The 21631-nt window shown below is 43.0% G+C and overlaps 1 protein-coding gene across 3 annotated transcripts in view; it reads right to left on the minus strand.

Annotated features, from left to right (window-relative positions):
* Positions 1 to 21631, minus strand: part of AGBL4 (AGBL carboxypeptidase 4) — a 1086758-nt gene that overhangs the window by 272194 nt on the left and 792933 nt on the right. The window lies entirely within an intron of this gene.

The following is a 21631-nucleotide window of genomic DNA, read 5'->3' on the forward strand; positions in this document are numbered from 1 at the left end:
TAATTTTGGTATCTGTAGAATCAGAATATCAGCTTCTCAAAGTTGTTGTGATGAATATATGAGAGAAAGGGGGTGGTGGAACTGTGTAATCCCACAGAGGGGCTATGTGTGTGCATGGGAGCATGCCTTGTGAGCCATCAGGGGAGTCAGTTTATCTTCTCCCAAGATGTGTCAACAAGATTTGAGCTAGCCCTCCATGGGCCATATGTTTCTTTGAGTCCCTTTTCTTCCTTCCTCCCCCTCTTTTCTTCCTTCCTGCCCTCCTATTTTCACTGAACACTTAATATATTCCAGGTACTGTGGAGATACAATGAAAGGAAAGTCAAACCCATTTTCTGCTTTTAAGGAGTCCATAGTGAGGGAGTCAGATAGAAAATGACATTCACAATTCAGCATGCAAAGAGCTGGGGCTCAGAAATCATGCGGGCTGTGTGAGCATGGAGGAAGGGTATTCAACATAGCCCATGTGGTCAGAGCATGCTTCCCTTAGGAAGACTCAACCTCCCATAAATAAGATCCAGGTGATTGAAGACTGTTCTAACAGAGGGATAGACACATTAGGAAGAACGAAGATGAGAGAGGATGGAGGACATCCGAAAGTTCAGAGTGTAAAGTGTTGGGTGAGGGCTTGCAGAGGAGATGATGGTTGGGTAAACGGTAAAATATAAGATAGAGGGCAGAAAGGGGCCAGCTACACTGGGCTTCACTGTCCATAATGAGGGATTGGCCTTTGCCCACAGGTCAGTGGGAGCTCTGGGATTAGTCTACCTGGGGGAGTGACGTGTCCAGATTTGTTCCCCAAAGGAGTGAAACAGGAACCCCATGAGAGGAAGACATCTGAGCGGAGGTTTCTGGACTTGCCATCTTTGAGATAAAAGGTAAAAGCTGGGGAGCTTGGCCTGGAGAAGAGAAGCCTTGGAGGTCGGCCAGGTGGCTGTCTTCACATCTGAGGCTGCTGGGGAAGAGGAAGCAGATCTTGTCCCTGTGCTCCAAACAGTGCTGGAACCAGAAGGTGGGACTGGACGGCCTTGGATCTCAGCTCTGCCACTTACTTCTGTAACCTGTGTAAACCTGGCAAGTCACTCAATCTCACTGAGCCTTGGTTTCCCCATTTGTAAAGTTAGAACTGTAACAGTGACTTCAGTACCTTGCTGTAAGGATCTAATGTGAAGATGCACATCAAACACCTCGCACAGGTCTGGCACAAGAATGACATGCAGGTCAGGCCCTCAGAGCCTAACCCCAAATACCAAGATGGGGCGAGGAGCACATCGGCAAGGGCGAGTGTGGAGGGAGGAGAGAAACAAACATAATTTCCATTTGCTTTCTATCATGGGAACTGCGCGGAGGCCAGGAGGGAAGGAAGGGTCCCTTTTTAGTGCCACCTGCCTTCTCATGGCGGCTGCGACTTTCAATACTCCGACCTGACTCTTGAGTCAGCTTTATAAAAGGTTCATTTGCTCAAATAGATCCCTTCCAAGAGCATCGCATTCCCCGCCCCCCACCCCAACTCTTGGGACAGGAATGTGTACTATTTCATAATCACTCCTTTGGAAAGTACAAGTTCTGCCTCGTGGGGTAAGGGAGGGGATCAGAAAGGCTCAGTCTCACGCAAGTCCTCCTCACCTTGGAGTGCAACCAGTTAACGACAGGCTGGAGCAGCCCTCCGGGGAAGAGTCTGAAGAACAGAAAGTAGGGTATTTGGAAGGATTGGTCTTTCCAGGAGTTAAATCAGTTTAGAATGGAAAGTAGAATGTAAAAATAAACACCCACAAAAATGATTTTCTGTTCTTTTTTAAACTTAAAATTATGGAAATTGTTTCTGACAGAAAATTGCTCCTAATTAATTTCTTGGCTCTGCTGGGAAAATGTACTGTTCTGTTGATTTCTAAATTACATCAGCTTAATTATCAAAAGACATTTTTTCCCCTAAAACTATTAACATGTGGGTTTGCAGTCGGGGGTTTATCAGCATAGTGTGAAGGGCAAGGGGAGATGGGGCAGGTGGGGGTTTGACGGCCCCCAGGAGGCATAAACCCAACTCAAAGCTGGGCCCCCATGTTTCAAGGTCCAGGAGAAGGTCATACCCATAAGAAAAGACATCTGAATGGTACAGGCAGAATCATAATGTGAGGCTTACCTGGCAATGGAATTGAAGGAGTTGAACTTAAATTCTATCCCCACTACTTACTCTAGACAAACAGTTGAGCCTTTTTGAGCCCGAGTCACTTGTGTAAAATAGTGCTAGTGATAATATTAACTATCATTTATGAAACTCTTGCTACTTGCCAAGCAATGTCCTAAGTGCTTTTAGGCGTATTAACATGTTATTCTTTTCCATAGCTCTATGAAATAAGTATTGTAACTCTTTCCTCTTTACAGGCGAGACAAGCGCAGAGGGGCTGTGAAAAATGCCTATGGTCTCACTCGTGATGAGGGGCAGAGGCCAGAAAACCACCCAGGCCCAGTCCCCAGCTATCGGCCAAGCTGTCTGCTTTCCTCATTAGACTGAGAGGATCTTAAGGCCAGGGGACCCCTTCCTAAGTGATTTGGTATCTGTAATGCAATTGATGTCTGATAAGGAAATACATGGTTTAGATGCTCAATTAAATATTGGCAGAATTTAAATCTGGAATCAGTTAACTTGGTGCAGTTCAAGAAAAAAATATTCAATTTCAGTCGCTCAGCAGATGTTCATAAATTATCCACTATGTATGTCAGTCACTGTACTAATCAATGAATAACCTTGGACACTCAGAAATTTTGCTTGTGGGGACTGATCCTAAGAATGTAATTGGACAGTTGTGTAAAGATCAATGAACAAGAATATTCACTCACTCATTCATACAAGAACATTCGTTGAGGGCAATGTGTGTGTGTGTGTGTGTATGTGTGTGTGTCCCCATTAAATAAGACAAGAATCCCTGCCCTCGGACAACTTACTATTGTGTGGGAAGACAGACAAAAAACAATTGAATATACAATGTCAGGTAGCAAAATAAGACCTATGAAGTAAAACAAAGCAGGATAGAGTAAGGGAATGGACTGTGAAAAGAACTGATTTTTTATTTTTATTTTATTATTATTATTTTTTTGGCTTAGGTTCTCAGCAAAAGTGTCTACGAGGACGGGCCGTTTAAGTAGAGATTTTAGGAACATGAGGGAAGTGAGGCTTATGAGCGACTGGAGTAGAGTAGAAGGGTAGTTTACAAGCTAGTTTTCTCTGTCACGTGGGGAAATCGCGTGTGCTCTCTAGCCTCCGGGGTGAGTATGGAGAAAGGTCCTTCTCCTCAGTTCTCCCACCTGCGTTCCAGGAGCTCCTTCCTCCCACTGCAGCCCGGAATAAGGTTGAGTTCTATCTAAGAGAGCCTCCTGTTACTGAAATATTTTGCAAAATCCCAAGTGCTACAAAAATGTAAGTTAATTCCGCTCATCTGCCAAGGCCACACTCAACAATTACTTCCTCTCTGAAGCCTTTCTTCACTTTGTGAGGGACGGTGTTTCTGGACTCTATACTTTTTACATTGTAGCATTTAGTTTTTTGCAGGGCCTGATGTTTACACTTTCTGAGTCAAGGACAATATCTCATCTGTTTTTGAAACATAGTCACTCTAACTCAGTGACTGGTACATGGTGGTGCTTCATATAGGTAGCTGAATTGACTTAAAAAGGCATTTGGAGATTATACAAGATTTTGACATGAGTTAGGTTAGGCTTTTAGTTAATTCAAATGTATTGTCTTGTACATAGTAGGCACACAGGGAAAGCTCATTGAATGAATAAGCCCATGTTTTAAAAACCATCTCTGCAAGGAAATCTTATTTTGACAACATTCAGACATGGTAGTAACAGAAATGCAGAGTGAGGGCAAGTGGAGAGATGCAAGAAATAGTCACCTTTGTTAAAGATCCACTATATGTCAGGCAGTGTTTGAAGTAGACCGTTGAAGCATTATCCTGGCTGATCTTCAGATTAATCCTCAGAGTAGTGTGGTATTGTTGTCCTCATTTCACAAATGAAGAAAAACATGTCAGAGAGACTAAGGCATTCCTTTCATGTACAAAACGGAAGGGGAGCCTTAGGACTAAGAAGCCAGGAGTGCCTAGTACAATGTCCTTGTTCCCCTGAGCCCTTGGCATGGCAGCTGGTCCAGGAGAGGCTGTAAAATTGCTCAAGAGAGCTCTGGAAGGTGCTGGGTTTTCCCCTCCTGGAGGTGCATCGGCTCACTGGCTTTACATGGGAGATGGTTGCTGTTTTTAGAAGGCACACACACGCCCACAGTCACACATGTACACATCTTGGTGCTTTAGCAAATCGAAGGATCTACAGCATGGATTCTGCACAGTTCAGATTCCATCCCAGGCAAAAACATGCCTTCCCCACGTCACTGTGCTCTGCTCTAAGATCACCAATTACTTCTTCCTCGTGCTGTCACCAACAAGTCTCTGCCACCTGGTTGTGAGCACCTTGGAGTCCAGGGCTTGACATTCCTGCCTCTCCTGTGCCTAGCTCAGAGCCTGGTACAAAGAAGACCTTAACTTATTACAAATTAAAGGGAAGAGACTGTGATGATTAATTTTATGTGTCAACTTGACTGGGCCATAGAATGTCCAGATATTTGGTTAAATGTTATTTCTGGGTGTGTCTATGAGGGTGTTTGGGGGTGAGATTAGCACTTGAATAGGAGGGGTCAGTGAAGCAGATGGCCCTCCCCAATGTGGGTGGCCATGATCCAGTCCACCGAGTAGAACAAAAAGGTGAAGGAAAGGAGAATTTGCTTTCTCTCTGCCTGACTGTATGAGCAGGGTCATTGGTCTTCTCCTGCCTTTGGCACTTACACCACGGGCTCTCCGGATTGTCAGGCCTTCCAACTTGGACTGGAACTACACCACTGGCTCTCCTGAGTCTCCAGCCTGCCAGCTGCAGACCATGGGAGTTCTCAGCCTTAATAATCACGTGAACCAATTACTGTAATAAGTCTCGTATAAATTTATAAGGAGATTTACATATAACTAATATATAAATATGTATATAAACATGCATGTATATAGATAGATAAATAAAGAGAAAGAGAGAACAGATATTTTAGTACCAAGAAGTGGGTGCTGCTGTAACAGAACTTAAACATGTGGAGGAAGCTTTAGGACTGCGTAGAGGCTGGAAGAATTTTCAGGTGCATCCTAGAACTAAGGACGTCAAGGGCGAGATCTCAGATGGAAATAAGGAGCAGATTATTAGAAACTGGAGGAAAGGTGACCCTTGTTATAAAGCGGCAAAAACCTTTGCTGAACTGTGCTCCTACTCTTTTTTGGAAGGTATAATTTCTAAGTGATAAAACTGGATATTTCGCTGAGGAGATTTTTAAGCAAGCAAAGAGTTGAAGGAGAGACTTGATTTCCCTTCACTACTTATAGTGAGAGGAAAGAGATAAATTGAAGAAGGGATCGTTAAGGAAAAAACCCCAGAATTTAAAGATGCAGAAAATTCTCAGCCTGTCATATTGTAAAAAGTGAGAAAGTGTGCTTGAAAGACAGCAGTAAGGATGTGCCTGGACTATCACTTAATATAGAGGTTATGGGTACAAGTGATGAACTGAATCAACAATCTCAACAGAAGCCAGGAGAGAGAGATGAAATTATATCAGCAGAAAGGCTACCAGCTGGGCCTGAAGCAGGCAGAGAAAGTGGGATGGAGTGAAGGAAGGCCATAGAGCTCTTTGGTTGTGAATGTGCATTATTACTCAAGAAAAGGGAAGACAGATCAGAGGGAAGATGTAGGTTCCAGGAATTGGAAGTCAGTGTGGAAAGAATGTTGGGGCAGGGGAGGGGTATGAGGCAAGACTGGAGAGATTATCCCAGAAGTCTTAGAAAGCCAATGAAAAGTTTTAAGCCAGTGGAGATAGAAAAAGTGAGGTGCTGAAATGATCATATGTGCCGTTTGACAAGTGAGGTTAGGGAGACCAGTGAGGGGGCTGTTGTAGTTCATGTGAAAAACAATGACATTTTGGATCCAAGTGGTGGCAGTAAGGATGGAAAAAAGGGGGATGGATTTAGATTTTTAGAAGCAACAGAAGGATCAGGAGTAGAGGACAGGAGACCCAGATGCCTCTCCAAGTTCTGTTACAAATTTCTGGCATAACCTTGCTCCAATCCCTTCCTGGGGCCTCAGCATCCCCCTCTCCCACAGGGGAAGCCCTCAAGCCGCCTCCAAGAAATGGCAGAAATCTGAAAACCATAGGATTAAGGAAACTTTCAGAGATCTTCCAGTGCTTCGGAGAAATTATTGAACATCGTGGTTCAATAATTTTGTGATCCTAAACCTTTTCTCTTCTCTTCCTCAGACGCCTAAGACTCTCCTTTCTAGAAACACACTTGCTGGAATGATATCGAAGCCTGTGGCTTGATGATAAATAGCTATGACACCTTGAATCAGGCTAGGAACCAGACACTGCCAGGCATCTACAACCCAAAAGAAAAGAGAAAGAACCTCTCATAGGAAATTTCCCCTAGAGACCATAAAAAATCAATAACAAAAAGTCAGTGTCAGGTGGGGAAATGCCTTGGATGATGATAATGATGATGACACTCATAATAATTCCTTAACTTCATTTAGCGTCCCAACATGCCTTGTCTCATTTGACACAACAACCCTGTGAGGTGTGCCAGTGCATAGAGAGGGACCAAATGAGCTCAAAAGAAAAAGAATGGAAGGCAGTGCTTTCCATTCCACAGGACTTTCGGTATTCATTATTTGGCAAGTATCTATTAAACCCTTACCATGTGTCATGCTGTATAAGTGTAATAGGCAAGGTCTCCATTCTCATGGGGCTTAAAAAATAAAATTTATAATAATAAAAAGATATATAGTATATAATACACAACAAAATATAAAAATAGTAATAATTATTGTAAGTTCTTCGAAGGAAAATTAGGGTGGTGAGTTAGCAAGTAGATGGAGAAGGGCATTTCAATAGAATAGTCAGAAAAACACTCTTGGCGAGGTGGCATTACAGACAAAAAGAATGTCTACAAGTCCAGTTGTCAGAAAGGGCTCAACTGGCCTGAGGAAGAGAATGGAGACCAGTGTGGTTAGTGTATAAGTAGCGAGACGGGGAGGGTGCTATGGTAGGAGGCGGAGAGATATAAGAACCCAAACCAAAAATGCTCTCTGCACCATGGTAAGGCATTTGAATTTTATTTTCAGTGATGGGAAGCCATTTAAGAGTTTTAATCAGGAAAGTGATTTTAGTTCTAAAAAGGGCACTCTGGCTGATGTGTGGATAATGGACCATCTAGTGGCAAGAGTTAAAATTGGCAGACCAAGCAGGAGGCTGTTATAGCTGTCCAGCAAGATGGGGGTAGGTGGCTAAAAGAGAAACATGGTGGAGACGAAATGCAACGGGTATGTTCAAGATATAGTCTGGGAGTAGAATAGACAAGAGGTGGTGATGGATTTGGATGTTGGTTGAAGGAAATCTTTTTAACCTCATCTGTGCATGTGGACAAGCTGAGGCCCAGGAAAGAACAGAGATGGGAAATGGCTGAAACCAAACTCGATGTCAAGACCTGTAAGTCCACATACAGTGCTCTTCCCAGTGCGCCATACAATCTCTGTTTGGAGTGACAGCCCAGCGCATGGTGGGCTGAGGATGCTCAGTGGAGTTGGGACATGTAACTACCAACAATAGCAGTTGGTGCCAAGTTTGGTGTATGGTGGGGAGGCTTCTGGGTATTCTTGTATTAGAACAGGAGTCCTGCACTGGCTTCACTGGCCACTTGCTAACTGCTGGCCCTCCAGCCCAGGGTGCATCAGGAAAGGGAGATGGCCTCCACTCCTGCTGAGGGTAAACAGCTGCCCTCTGCTGATCCAGCAGAGAAAACTGGACAGGTGGTGAGTGTCTTTCGTAGCTTCCCAGCTTCACAGATGAAGAAATGCATTTGATGTCAATTTGAGTCCAGATTCCTCCACAGGTTCATGTAAACTTTGGACTCTTAGTTTTTTATATTTTCACTGGAGTATTTGGAACCAGGGCCCATTAAAGCCCACCTCCCCTTGTTCACTCCACACTCTCTGCTTATGGTCTTTTCACACAGAACACTTCTTTGCTCAAATGCGCGCATCCTTCTTACTATGCTATAAGGCTGCCAAAGGCAGAGACACCCCTGTGGTCCCAGAGCCTTGCCGAGCAACTGGCATAGACTGTACACTCTGCAGCTGTTTACTGAGAGAATACAGCAGATGACTTCTCCCAGTCTTGGTTTCCTCAGTCTTTGTAAGAGAATAATGGATAGCTATCTCACAAGACTGTGAAGTTTAAATGAGTTAACATGCACATAAGTCACCTAATACAGCACAGGGGCATAAGAAGCATTCATACATCATCCATGTATCAAAAGCTTTCCCTTGCAACATCATTAGAGAGAAGGGAATGCAAATTAAACCACAATAAGGTATCACTACAGATTTACCAGACTGGCTAAAAATTTAAAAATACTGATAATTTCATGTGCTGGTGAGGATTCAGAGCTACCGGAACCTCACGCATTGCTGGTCGGAATGTCAGCTGGTACAGTCCTTGACGTGCTAACCATAGTTGCCCTATGACCCAGGCATCCCACTGGTAGGTATTTACCAAAGAAATGAAAACTGTGTTCACACAAATACCTGTAAACGAATGTTCATAGTCTCTACTCTCAATTGCCCAAACTGGAAACAACCCCATATTCTTCAGTGGTAAATGTATAAACCGGAGTACACCCCTGCACGTGAATAGTACTCAACAATAAAAAGGAAAAGAGGAGTGAACTATTGATATGGACACCTTAGGTGAACTGCAAAAGCATTAACTAAGTGAAAGGAGCTAGTCTTAATAAGTTACCTATTGTATTATTTCATTTTCACAGCCTTCTGCAAAAGACAAAACTGCAGTGATGGAGAACAGATCGGTGTTTGCTGGGACCTGGGGGGAAGGGTGTGACGACAAAGGAGGAATACCAGGCAGTCCTGTGGGGGGATGGAACCGTTCGGTGTCCTGATTGTGGTGGCAGATACACAAACCTACACCTGTGTTAAAATTCACAAGAGCCGTACACACAAAAATAGTCAGTTTAACTGTGCCCTAACCTAAGAAATTAAATACAAAAAAAAGCTTTCCCACACTGGCATCAACACCTAGTATCTGAGGCCTCCTGATTCTATGGTGTCTTTTTAATCTAAGGATAGTTTCTTGGTTATTCAAGCTACCTCTCATTACAAAATGTGGAAAATGAGAGAAAAGAGACAGGTTGTAGGCAGTGTGGAAGTATATGGGAGACTGCTTGTCTAGAAGTTTCTAAAGCTAGAGCAGCTATTTCATTTCAATTCAATCCTGAACTTTCAAAGAGGAAACAGCCCCCCTCCCCTTTTTAAAGCTTTGCTTGTAAAACTGTCCTTGCACCGAGCCCGCAATAAATCTGGGCTATGGTAATACCCATGGAGAAGGCAAAAGGGGCCTCCATAAACCATGCGATTTGAACTACTACAGATGTTACAGTGGGAATTTATGGCTTTCGACGGATCCTTATCTCTTCTTGCCAGTTTCTGCACATTGAATCATGCACTGGCAGAGTCTATTTTAAGAGCCATCATTTTTTCTTTAAATATTAAAAAAAAATCTGTGGCAATTAATTTCCTCCATACTGTTCTATCATGACAAATAAATGTGAAATGCATATTTACAGAGCACATGTAATTGCATTTGGGCACATGCAAATGACATGCAAATCTTACATTCTAAATGAGTTTGTTTATCATTCCTGAATTCTAATCCAAGGACCTTACTTTTAAAATTCAGTTTACATTCTGACATGTATACAAATGAGTTTGACTCTGGAAAATAACTTAATAAACTCAGGGTTAGCTATGCAATTAGAGGAGGCATCTGGGAGCTATAAAATCTGGGAAACAACATTTACATCTTTTTCTGCATTCATGGTTTCAATTTCCTAGCTCAAACCCCCTTCCCACCAGCCTTAACTCTCCTCACTCCTCCCCTCACCCCACCGCCCCGTTTCCCATCGTCTCTGCAATCCCATCATTTGAAATGACTTCACTTCTTGTTCTTCCTGGGGGGAAGGCACATAAGTGCATTTTACTAAGGATGACCTAATCAAGTCATTGTCTTCAATGCAGCAATTTCAAAAACTAAGATCAGGGTGAGAAATGAAATGAAACTAAAAGAATTAGCATGGGTCAGGACTTTCATTCAGGTTTCTTGTTATTATGGCTGGCCCAGTTCTCCTGTGAGTGCCTACGTCCTCCCATGGATTGCTGGCCCTCTAAAGAAAGCTATGAGCAGTCACAAGTCTGATTTACCAAAGGTCGTAAGAAAGAGAAAACAGTGGGATCGTATTCTGCCACAGCTTTTAGAGGGAAGGAAACAGAACCATAAAACAAAGTGGAATGGAGGTCCCTCAAAAATTAAAAATAGATCTACCATATGATCCAGCAATCCCACTTCTGGGCATATATCCAAAAGAACTGACAGCCGGGTCTTGAGAAGATATTTGCACACACGCGTTCATGGCAGCACTATTCACAACAGCTGAGAGGTAGGAACAACTCAAACGTGCACTGACGGGAGAGTGGGTAAGCAAACTGGAGTATGCCTACAATGGAACATTGTTCAGCCTTACAGGAACGGAGATTCTGACACTTGCTACAACATGGATGAACTTTGAGGATATTATGCTAAGTCAAATAAGCCAGTTACAAGTGGACAAATATAATATGATTCTACTGACACGAGGTAACTGCAGTCGTCACAGAAGCGAAAGTAGAATGGCCATTACCAGGGGCAGGTGGGAAGGGGAGAGGGGAGTTGCTGTTGACTGGATGGGGCCTTTCGGGTTTGCAGGACTGAAAGGCCTGGAGATGCGCCCCGCGCAATGGGAGCAGACTTGACCCCGCACAACACTACTGAACGGCAGACTTGAACACGGTTAAGATGGTAACAAACACACAACCTTCGGGCACCACCCAGGGAAGGGGTACCTTGGGGAAAGAAACACTTTTCCATATATTAAAATTACCTTATGTTGGCACAATAGTTGTTGAGCTAAGTTTGTAGAACTATACGTGTTTTAAAAAATTTTTATGATTCCCCAAAACATGAGGTGGCATTTTACTTATAGGGTATACAAATTTCTAAGAATGGTGTTTTAATGTAAAATACCTTGTTAAAATGGAGTTTTTCCATTACGTTCAAAAGATCTTCGTTTTTGTTCCTAATATAAATCAGTTTTGAATGATGGTGGGACGGACTTTTGCGACTCATGTTATTAGGTAAACAATGGTCCATGAGCCAAATCTGGCTGCTGCTGTCTGTTTTTACATGGCCCATGGGCTAAAATGGTTTTCATTTTTTTTACATGGTTGAAAAATAATCAAAAGGAAGAATTATATTCTGTGACATGTAAAATCATATAATATTCAAATTTCAGTATCCATAATAAAATTTTACTGCACACACACACACAAAACCTGAACGTCCCAATTGTGAATGTCGTAGAGGCACAGATTCATAGGATGCTCCAGTCAGAAAGACCCCCTGAACTCATCTAGCGTGGACTTCTCACTTTACAGAGAAGACACAGAGCATGAGAGAGAAAATGACTTGCCTGGAGTCCTAAGGGGTTAATAGCACTGCTGAAACCCCAGGCTGAGCCCTCTTCTCTCTTATTAGACTGGGCAGACTGAAGGGTTAAATTATGACTCAGCATTCTCTGCTGCTTCTTTCTGATCCTTGTTTTTGGATAACGTATATTGAATTTATATTTACTGTAAGCCACGCACACCGTACAGTGTGAGTGCGTTTAGTCCTCACTGTGCTATGAGGAAGGTTGGATTGTTGTACAACATCTAACCTGTAGAGTCATTACTCTCCTCCTCTGCCCTATGCGCAGGCCGTGCTGATCTGTGTCCGATTGCCTTTGGGGCATCCTGTCCTCTGGCTCCCACCTACCGTAGTCTCTCAGGACCTTCGCTCTCCCTGACACCCTCCCACTGAAGGATCTTCAACCTCTCCTTCTCCTGCGCCTCCAAGTCCTGCCCCACATCATTAATCAACATGTTCAAGTCCTCTCCACGTGAAAAAAGAGGCTATCCCTCAGTCCTACATTTCCTCTTTCCCAGTCAAACTTTACGAGAGGGTCGCCTATACTTGCAATCTCTCCTTCTTCAATGTGCACTGGCTCCTGACTCCGCTGCAGTCTACTACCCACCCCCACCCCAGCCCACTCCACAAGGACTTCTTTGTGATTGGAATCAATGGACACTTTTTAAATCTTCTGATTTTATGCCAGTGATCACTCCCTTTTCCTTTAAACTCATGCACTAACTGAGCTCTCATGTTCAAAGTCATATGTCCTGTATCGGAAAAGACAGAGGGATAAACACTCCATTGTTCCCGCCACTTTTGTTGTGCTCTGTGCCCCACGTATGCTGTCCTCTTGGTTTAGGACAACCTCCCATCACCACTTGTGCCCCTGCTTTCACCTGTGTTGTGAACGCCTGTGTATCCTTGAAGATCCAACTGATCTTAAATTATGGTACTTACTTCCAAAGGGTTTTGTAAAGATTAAGTGAGTTAATATAGGATACATATTTCGAACAGTACCTGGCATGTAGTGGGCACTGAGTAAGTGTTGCTTGTTACCGTCATCACTGTTTCTACAGCACAATCTGGAGTACCTGGTCCAGCAGAAGCCAATGTAGCAGGAGGCCCAGGATGCAACAGGCCTGACCTGCCCCACTTCCTGGAGGGTACTGGCTTAAGGGGCACAAACTCCTGGGGCTATCAGCAGTGTGAGACCCACAACCTGGGAGATACCAGAGAGGACCTCAGGCCCCCAACACATTATTTAGATTGAACTTTTGATTACCTTCTTCACTCCCTGCCCCCCACACTCCCCTCCCCTCCACAGTAAGTAAAAGATGATAATCAATTGTACTTTCAAAGAAAGGGGCCTGGGCTACTGTGAGTCTCCAGTGTGCCGGCATATAGTAAGTACTCGGTAAATTTGTAGATCGAATGGATGGCGAGTTGCAGGACACGAGGAGCAGGTACAGATCAGAGGAAGAAAGTGCTTCCTGACTACGTTCACACTGATCTTGACCCTGCCTCAGGCTTTAGGCCTTAGACTTCCCTCGTATAAGTGCTGAGGTCTACAGCTCCTTTAACTGCCACTCATTCACTTCATGGCCTCCAGCGAGTCCTTTCTCCCTTTTGGGCCAACAGCCGGACCAGTTCAGGTATGGTAAGTAGTCTTTATCTCACAGGTAGGTATCAGCCTTTGCACAGTGGCTGGCTAAAGTACTGTGCAGAGAGACTTGGAAACTGAATCGAGGCTGAGCAGAAAGAAGTTTCATAATGACTTAGTGATGGCGTGGGCCTATGAGACAGGCGATTGGCGGTTCATGTGTCATCTATATCTCACTCCTGAACTAGAAACATACTCCACAACCGTTTTCTTCCTAGCAGACCCAGGCTTCATCAGCATATCAATTATGGTTCTTTTCTCATTACAAGATATAATCAAGCTTTTTGCGCATGCAAGTTACCCGGTAAAAAAACTTACCCAAACGAAAACTTCTGCACTACTCACTACTTGAGTAGATGAAATGAAGGTCAAAGAGGGCCCTTCCAAAAATGATGGAGGCAAAAAAGGCCCGGACTTTGGAGTCAGTGTGCTCAGCCACTTACAACCTGGATGATTCTGAGTGAATCATACCACCTGCCTAAACTTTAGCTGCTTCTTCTCCAAAGCGGGATAATAATATTTATAATCACAGAGTAGTAGTTAGGATTTAGAAGATTACAAAATATATAGTACCTGGCACAGTAAGGTACTCTGTGAGGAAGCCCCTCAGCATTAATTCCATCTCTCATCTTCAAAGTGAGGGCAGGGAGCCCTGGGCTATAAATGCCTGTGGGGTAGAGATTGTGTCCTATTTGTCTCTTCATGCCTGGTTCTTGACGCAAAATAAATGTTTAAGAAATACTTACTGACTTGCATCAAATTACATTCGATAGAAATGAAATTAGACTATCTTTTAGATGCTCTCAGTACCCAGCACAGGACCTGGCACATGATCTGTGCTCATAAACACTTGTAGAACGCAGTCCTCGGGTGGCCCGATTCCAGGATTCCACGAATGGAAAAGCATATAATGCTCAGAGGGGCACTAGAGGGAGCGCCGCACGCCCGTGCACTGTGGGCACTGTCTCATCCAAGGGCTGCCGCTTGTGGCTGCTGCGCCATACCCTCCTTCTCCGAGGGGAGACCGTGGCCTTGATAAATCTGTTATGCCTCTTCCCCATTTCCATGGAGAAAAAGAATCTGATTTTCTGCTGTGGCCCCTGGGGACACTCAGAAACCGCAGCCTCTCGCACGCAGGCCCCTACGTTACCCCTGCTGGCCAGTGGGAAAGCCATTGCTCTCCTTTCCCACCTTGTTAGCTTCCCTATGACGTCCCCTTCCTTGTCCCAGCGACACTGAATGGACCACAATTTCACATATCTGAGTCATTATCTCACTGTTCTAAACGACATATTTTTGCCACGGGCCCTGTAACTGTTCTCCTTGAGGTGAGTCCTGAAGAATTTCATGGCCTTAATGAGTACATCAATTATTGTTCATGGAAGAGCCCAATGTCTCCTTAAAGGTTATTTGAAGGTTGATTGCTATCTCAGTGCTTATATCCAGCAAATCTCTCTCAGCCTTATGAATGTGTTTGACCTTTTTATAGGTACAGAGGAAAAATAACAGAACAAAAGTTAATTTAGACCTCTATAAGACAACTTTTTTTTTTTCTGAAAGAAATGAAAGGGCATTGAAATCGATACCTGCACAATAACACGCTGATGAATGTTGGGACCTAATTTTCTCATTTTGCTAACTCGAGACTGGGAATTCTGAATAGTTTTCAATCCTGCATTCTTTGGGCACTGTGAAGTCCGCCGTATTGTGTCCACACAATGCTGCTGCACACTCATTATGGGAGTACCAGTGGTCCTGAAAAGGTCAGTTAGTTAGAAATGTCAGTGTTCAATGGAGCCGCGCAGACCTGTGTGCGCACGGATCCAATTAGAGCGGCCGGGCGCCGCCACCGTAAGCCAGAATCCTAATGAGCAAGTAGAGGGAAGAGGGAGGCACTTTTTTTTTTCTTTCTTCTTCTTATCCAAAAGAAATGGAGATTGCTTTTCAGCCACCCTACATGGGGTTGTTTAAACTTTACTAAACACCACTTAGGCTCCAGGTAGGCTGGAAGGGGACCCCCAGCTTCTGCAAAGGTTAGGACAGCCAGCTGTTGAAGGGAGAGTAATGAAGCAGGCCAGAGGAGTACTTCAGACTTCAGGCTGGTGAAACGGGTCACTCTGCCCAAGACTTAACGTATTTCACCGTGTATGATGCACACTTTTTTGGCCCAAATTTTTGAGAGAAAAATAAGGATGCATATTATACATGGTATATTGATTACATACCAAGAGTATAATAACAGGGTATTGTACACAAAAACATGGGTGTGCATTATACATGGCAAAATATGGTAATTTTACATTCCTCAGATACTGTGTGCATGGAACCTTCTCAGTCCAGTGAGCCAAAGACACTTCTCACATCCATGACCGAGGCAAAGGCCCTTACAGCTCAGGTTTGTGTTCGGATGGAAAGACACAGATGCAGCTATTTATTTATGGAAGAAACAGTAGCTAGACAATTCTCAGTACTTTTCTCAGAAAACCCTCCCAATCTGGAAAAGCGAGACCATTGCTCATATATCTTGGGAGTAAGGGGAGAATCCTTGAAGGAATGAGAAAAGGTAAGTGTGTCTAAAAGGAACCAAAGACCTAGTACAGATGTTCCTCAACTTAGAATGGGGCTAAGTCCAGATAAACCCATCATAAATTGCCAATGTTGTAAGTCTAGATACATTTAATGCATCTAAATATCATAGCTTAGCCTAGCCTACCTTCCAATGTTCAGAACACAATATCCAAAAAGTGCTGGCAACACAGGACACTGTAGAGAGTCAGCCATTTACCCCTAGGATTGCATGCCTGGCTGGGAGCTGGGGCTCACTGCTGCTGCCCAGCATCGTGAGAGCGTATGGTACCATGTATCGCTAGCTCGGGAAGAGGTGAAACTGTAAAGCATCATTTCTACTAAATGTATATCACTTTCGCACCACTGTAAAGTTGAAAATTCCTAAGTTGAACCATCATAAATCTGGGACTGTCTGTATTGATTATCATAATTACCAGCATTAGCACTTTGATAGCCAGACTCCATGGGGGCCCCTCAATGGTTCTCACTTCCTGGCATTTATGTCCAGGTATAAGCCTATATCACAAAAGACACTGCAGCTTCTACCTTGTTCTCTCTAGGATTAGTCACTCTGAAGGAAGTCCGCTGCCATGTTGTGAGGATACTCAAGCAGCCCTATAGAAAGGTCTATGTGGAAAGGAACTGGGGCCTCCTGCTGAAAGCCAGCACCAACTTGTCACCAGTGTTAGTAAGTCACCTTGAAAGATGATCTTCTAATCCCACACAAGCCTGCAGATAACCACAGACTTGGCTGACATCTTCACTGTAATTCATGAGAGTTCCTAAGCTAAAACCATCCAGCTAAGCTGCAACTAGAATCCTGACCCTTACAAACTGTGAGAAAATAAACATTACTGTCGTTAGAAACTGCTAAGGTTTGGGTAATCTGTCATGAAGCAATGCAATCACCATGTACTTAAATCCTGCTATGGGCCATGCACGTTCCTATGATGGCCACTTCACATATACCATGTCTATTCTTCACAAAATTCTAAAAAGTATTATTATCATTTTGATCTCACAGATGGTAAAAATGGAAGCAAGGCACAGAAAAGCTTACCGACTTTCCCAAGGTCAAACTATAAGTATCAATAGAAGAGGTGGGATTTGAACACAGGATGTATATATGTACTACAAATTCCTTGCTCTTCTACCCACACCCTGCTGCTGCACACATGTACAATAAATAAATAGGTAAATAAAAAGTGTACAGAGCACACACCTGCTTTTGCGGTCATTTGGAACAGATTAAGATACTTCCTACAATGAACAATTCTATGCCAACAAATTAGATAATGTAGAAGAAATAGATAAGTTCCTGGAAACATATAACCAACTAAGAATGAATCAGGAAAAAACAGAAAATCTGAACAGACCTGCCCTCAATACCCTTGGCCACTGATGTGGCTCTAGCTCTAACCAGGAAGGCGCCCCATGGGTCCAAGCCCCCTCCTGATGCTGAGTCTGGTCACTGCCCAGAGATTCTAGCTGTGGAGCCCCTGGTGTATCCGGCCTTTGTGCAGAACTGTTACAGAACAGATCAGTATTTGCCCTGTTCTCAGACCTTATAATTCACATAGCTGATTTAGCTTGAGCACAGAGATAGTCATTGAAAAAAATTCAAGTGATTTGGGGCTATTTCCAGGTAATGCCAGTCCCCAATTTATCCCCCAATTTCACATATGATGTTTATAATTTAATTCTCAGCCAATCAGGACAGATTTCCCTGGACACAGATATTTTTTCAAAGAAGAGGTCATAAGGAACCAATCAAAGAATAAGAAGCCATAGAGATTCTGCTGGGACATCTGTGTGAGTCTTTATGCTTTTTCCTACTGGACTAGAATTTGGGAGCATGCAAATTCTGCCATCTTAAGGCCGTATGTGGTCTGGGAATGGAGTTACCACGGAGCAAGTTGAGTGAGGAGGAGAAAATCGGACAAGGTCCCATGACCCCTGTATCAAGATGCACGGAAAGGCAGATTTATTTCTGGATTGCCTATTTACATGAACCAATGGACTACCATTTTTTGCTTAAGCTAATTTAGGTTGTGATTAAAGACTCCTACGTATGTAGTTCCTGAGCCTTAACTTGACCTTTCACACTTTGAATTCCAGTTCCTCTAGGCCTGGGGTCTGCGTTCTACTTGATGGTCAAGGTCTTGCTGGCTCCATCCCAACGTGACCTCTCTCATGCTGGTCAGCGACGGTGCTTTTGTGTGCCACCCCTCAAAATTCCCCTTTCCAGAGCTCAGTCCACCCACCTGGGTGTTCCAGAATGGGACCCTTGACCCCTTTCCTGTGAATTTCTTCACCGCAGTCCTGGGATACGGTGGCCTACACAGATTTCCCAGGAAAAACATCCTAGGAGCACAGCACTCAGATTGTCTCCTGGGGACCTTGAGAAGATACTTCTCCTTCCCTTTATTTTCTCAGATTCCAAAATTTGTTTACATAGATTTAATACATTTCCTGAGTAATAACACCCCATGCTGTTGTTTTTCACTGTTGATATGAGGTGGAAGTTGGGGGATGGGAACGTGAATTGATACAATCTTCCTGGAAAATGAGATGGCAACAAGACTCAATAATGCCTTAAAATATTAATGCTCTTTGGCCCAGTAATGCCACTTTAAAAATATTGAGCATAAGAAAACTTTTTCAAAAAAAAGTAAAAGGATGTTTTCACAAATAATTTTATGGTAGTTATTTATAAGAGAAAAACATCTGGAAATAACACATGCTCAACAATAGGACATATATTTTTATAAACCAGGCTACATATAAAAGATGGAAGGTACTAGAGCTTTTAAAAATAAGTATGCCTTTAAAATGCTCATAAAATGCACATGGATCTATTAAGTCCATCCCTAGTTATCTATTTTAAGACAATAACCTAAAATGTGGACAAAAAGTATACACGAAGGTTAATAAATTATTCCTAAGATTAAGAAACTAAAATCAAGTTAAATATCCAACATTATTGGCATGGGAAAATCTTTCTGTTGTAATATTAAGTGAAAAATCAGGATAACATTTTATATCTATATTGTGTAAACTATGTAAAACAAAAGTATACATGCATAAAAAAGGCAAAGAAGTAAATGTGTTAAAATATTAAACAGTGGTTGCCTCTGGGAAACTACTGATATTTTCATCTTTATAACTTCTCTGTTTTTCAGAATTTGCACCATGGCCATGTGCAATTTTTTAATACAGAAAATTATTGTAAAAAAGATGGTATGGAAACTACATAGCAACATAAAGATTGTTTATGAAATAATGTTAAGTGGAAAAAGATATATATAAAAATTTACTGTGATTGCAATTATGTAAATATGTTTTTGCATATAGACAAGAACTGAAAAGGAAAAGGTATACATAGAATTAGGTTTGTATTGTACCAAGGCTATGGGATTAGGAGTAATTTATTTCTCTTCTCTAAAGATGTCTTTAAAGTTATTTGAAGGATGTGTATGCATTCATGAACCATCCTCTCCATGCCTGTCCACTGTGCTGCTAACTTTGGGGCTGTGAGGCCCGGAGTGCCCTGACTCGGCTTTGCTCCTGGTCCTGGCCACTCTGGGCTGGCCCCACAGGCCAGGCTGGCTCCAAAATGGCCATGAGGCAGTGATAATGGCTAACTTGGTCTCTCTTGTTCCTCTGGTCTCCAGAGGGGCTAAATTTACATCTTGAGGCAAAGCCTGAAATTGTCATGTAATAGCCAGCAGTCTCAGCCTACCACCATTAATCATTATTATTTTAACAATGCTAAGAGGAGATTTAAACAAACAAACAAACAAACTTTGTGAATATTTTTGATCAGGAACAAATCTACCTGTGATTTTTTTGGAGGTTTCTATGATATCTCAGGATAACAAATGTCTCTTTAGGATATAGCCTAGTTAGCGGAAAAGTCCCAGTGACTACGCCATCCCTGACATTCCAGGCTCTCTGTGGCTCCAGCAAAGGGGATCAGCACAAATGCTGTCTGAGAAAGAAGACTCCATGGGCCAATATCACAAATAGAGAAGTGTTTAAAGATTTTATTTATTTATTTTTAGAGAAATGGGAAGGAAGGGAGAAAGTAGGGAGAGAAACATCAGTGTGAAAGAGAAACGTCAAATGGCTGAAACATCAATCAGCTGCCTCTTGCACGTCCCCAACCCGGGACCTGGTCTGCAGCCCAGGCACGTGCCCTGACCAGCAGTGAAACCAGCGACCTTTCAGTTCGCAGTCTGGTGTTCAATCCACAGAGCCACACCAGTCAGGGCATAAATGAAGTAATATTTATATGTATCAGTGGAAAAGACAAAGGATTTGAAATCAGACAGATTTGGATTTAAATCCTGACTCTGTCACTTATAAACAGTGTGCACGTGGGCAATTCACCTAAGCAGGCAGCACCTTTGTTTCTCGTCTGCAAAGCAGGAAGGATGATACCTGAATTATGGGATAGCAGGGAGAATTATGTGGGAAATACATGTAAAGCACTTGACACATCTTTGGCACTGAGTGCCAGCATAAGATACTTCCTAAATGCTGTCCTTTTAGTCTGTACCATCAAAAAGCCATGACCGTTTGACAGGGAGCCAAGATAATTCGATGGAGAAAGAACAGGCTTTTCAACAAACAGTGCTGGGAAAACTGGACATCCATATTCAAAAAAGGTAATTTGGACTTCTACCTGATGTCATATTAAAAAAGTTAACCTGTAGGAGTACATCTCTGTGACCTTGGGTGAGCCAATGTTTTCTTAGCTATGACAAAAGTACAAGCCACAAAAGAAAAAAAAGATAAATTGAGCTTGATTCATCAGTGTTCAAAACTTTTTTGCTTCAAAAGGCATCAAGTAAGTGAAAAGACAACCCATAGAAAAGGGAAAATATTTACAAATTATATAGCTTATAAAAGGCTTTTACCCCGATTACATATTTAAAAACTCTTACAATTCAACAATAAAAAGATAACTACCTTTTTGAATTTAGGAGTAGGCTTATGACTTGCTGTGACCAAGTATACCTGGGCAGAAGTGATGCCTTCCTCAATTTTTAAGAGCAGGTACATGGCTCCCCGTGTCTCCCTTTTGCCTCTGTCCCCATGCCCCACATGGCAGGTGCTGTCAGTACCTTCCCACAACATCACATGTCCTCCTGCACCTATTTCTGTACATGTGGAGTCACATCCAATTGCTGACACCTGCAAGTCTCTCCTGAGGGCTGCCCCTGGCCGCTGGAATCTGTATGTCCACACACTGGTAGATCGGATGTGTCAAGGAATTAACACACCCACCGTCGAGCCCCCTCCTTTGGCCCCCAGAGGGTTAACTCTGACGCTTACTTTCCACACTGACTCAGGGTTCCCCAGTTTGATTAGGTCCCACTGCCATCGGTGGTGGCTTGCTTGATAACAAACCTTTCTTGGTTTTCTTCCTTTTTCTGTATTACTTTCCCATCTCTACCAAGGTCTCTGAGATCATCTACCAAATAAACCACCTGCACTAAATCTTCTTGAGGTCTGCTCATTAGGGAACCCAAACTAAGACAGCCAGCAATGTTATGTTCCCAACAGAAGCTGTTTAGTCAGCTAGGTGCCACAGTAAAGATGACGTAGGACGGAGCTGGCGCCAGTCCACGTGCAAAGTGTACCTGAAGTGGAAAGTGGACCTTTGTTTCGTAAGCCCCTGCAATTCTGATGTCATTGTTACATAGTTCATAGCCTAGTGAACTCTGTATATATTGTCAGTAATTCTCATTTTAGGAATT

Source organism: Desmodus rotundus, chromosome 3, assembly GCF_022682495.2.
Source record: "Desmodus rotundus isolate HL8 chromosome 3, HLdesRot8A.1, whole genome shotgun sequence".
NCBI lineage: Eukaryota > Metazoa > Chordata > Mammalia > Chiroptera > Phyllostomidae > Desmodus > Desmodus rotundus.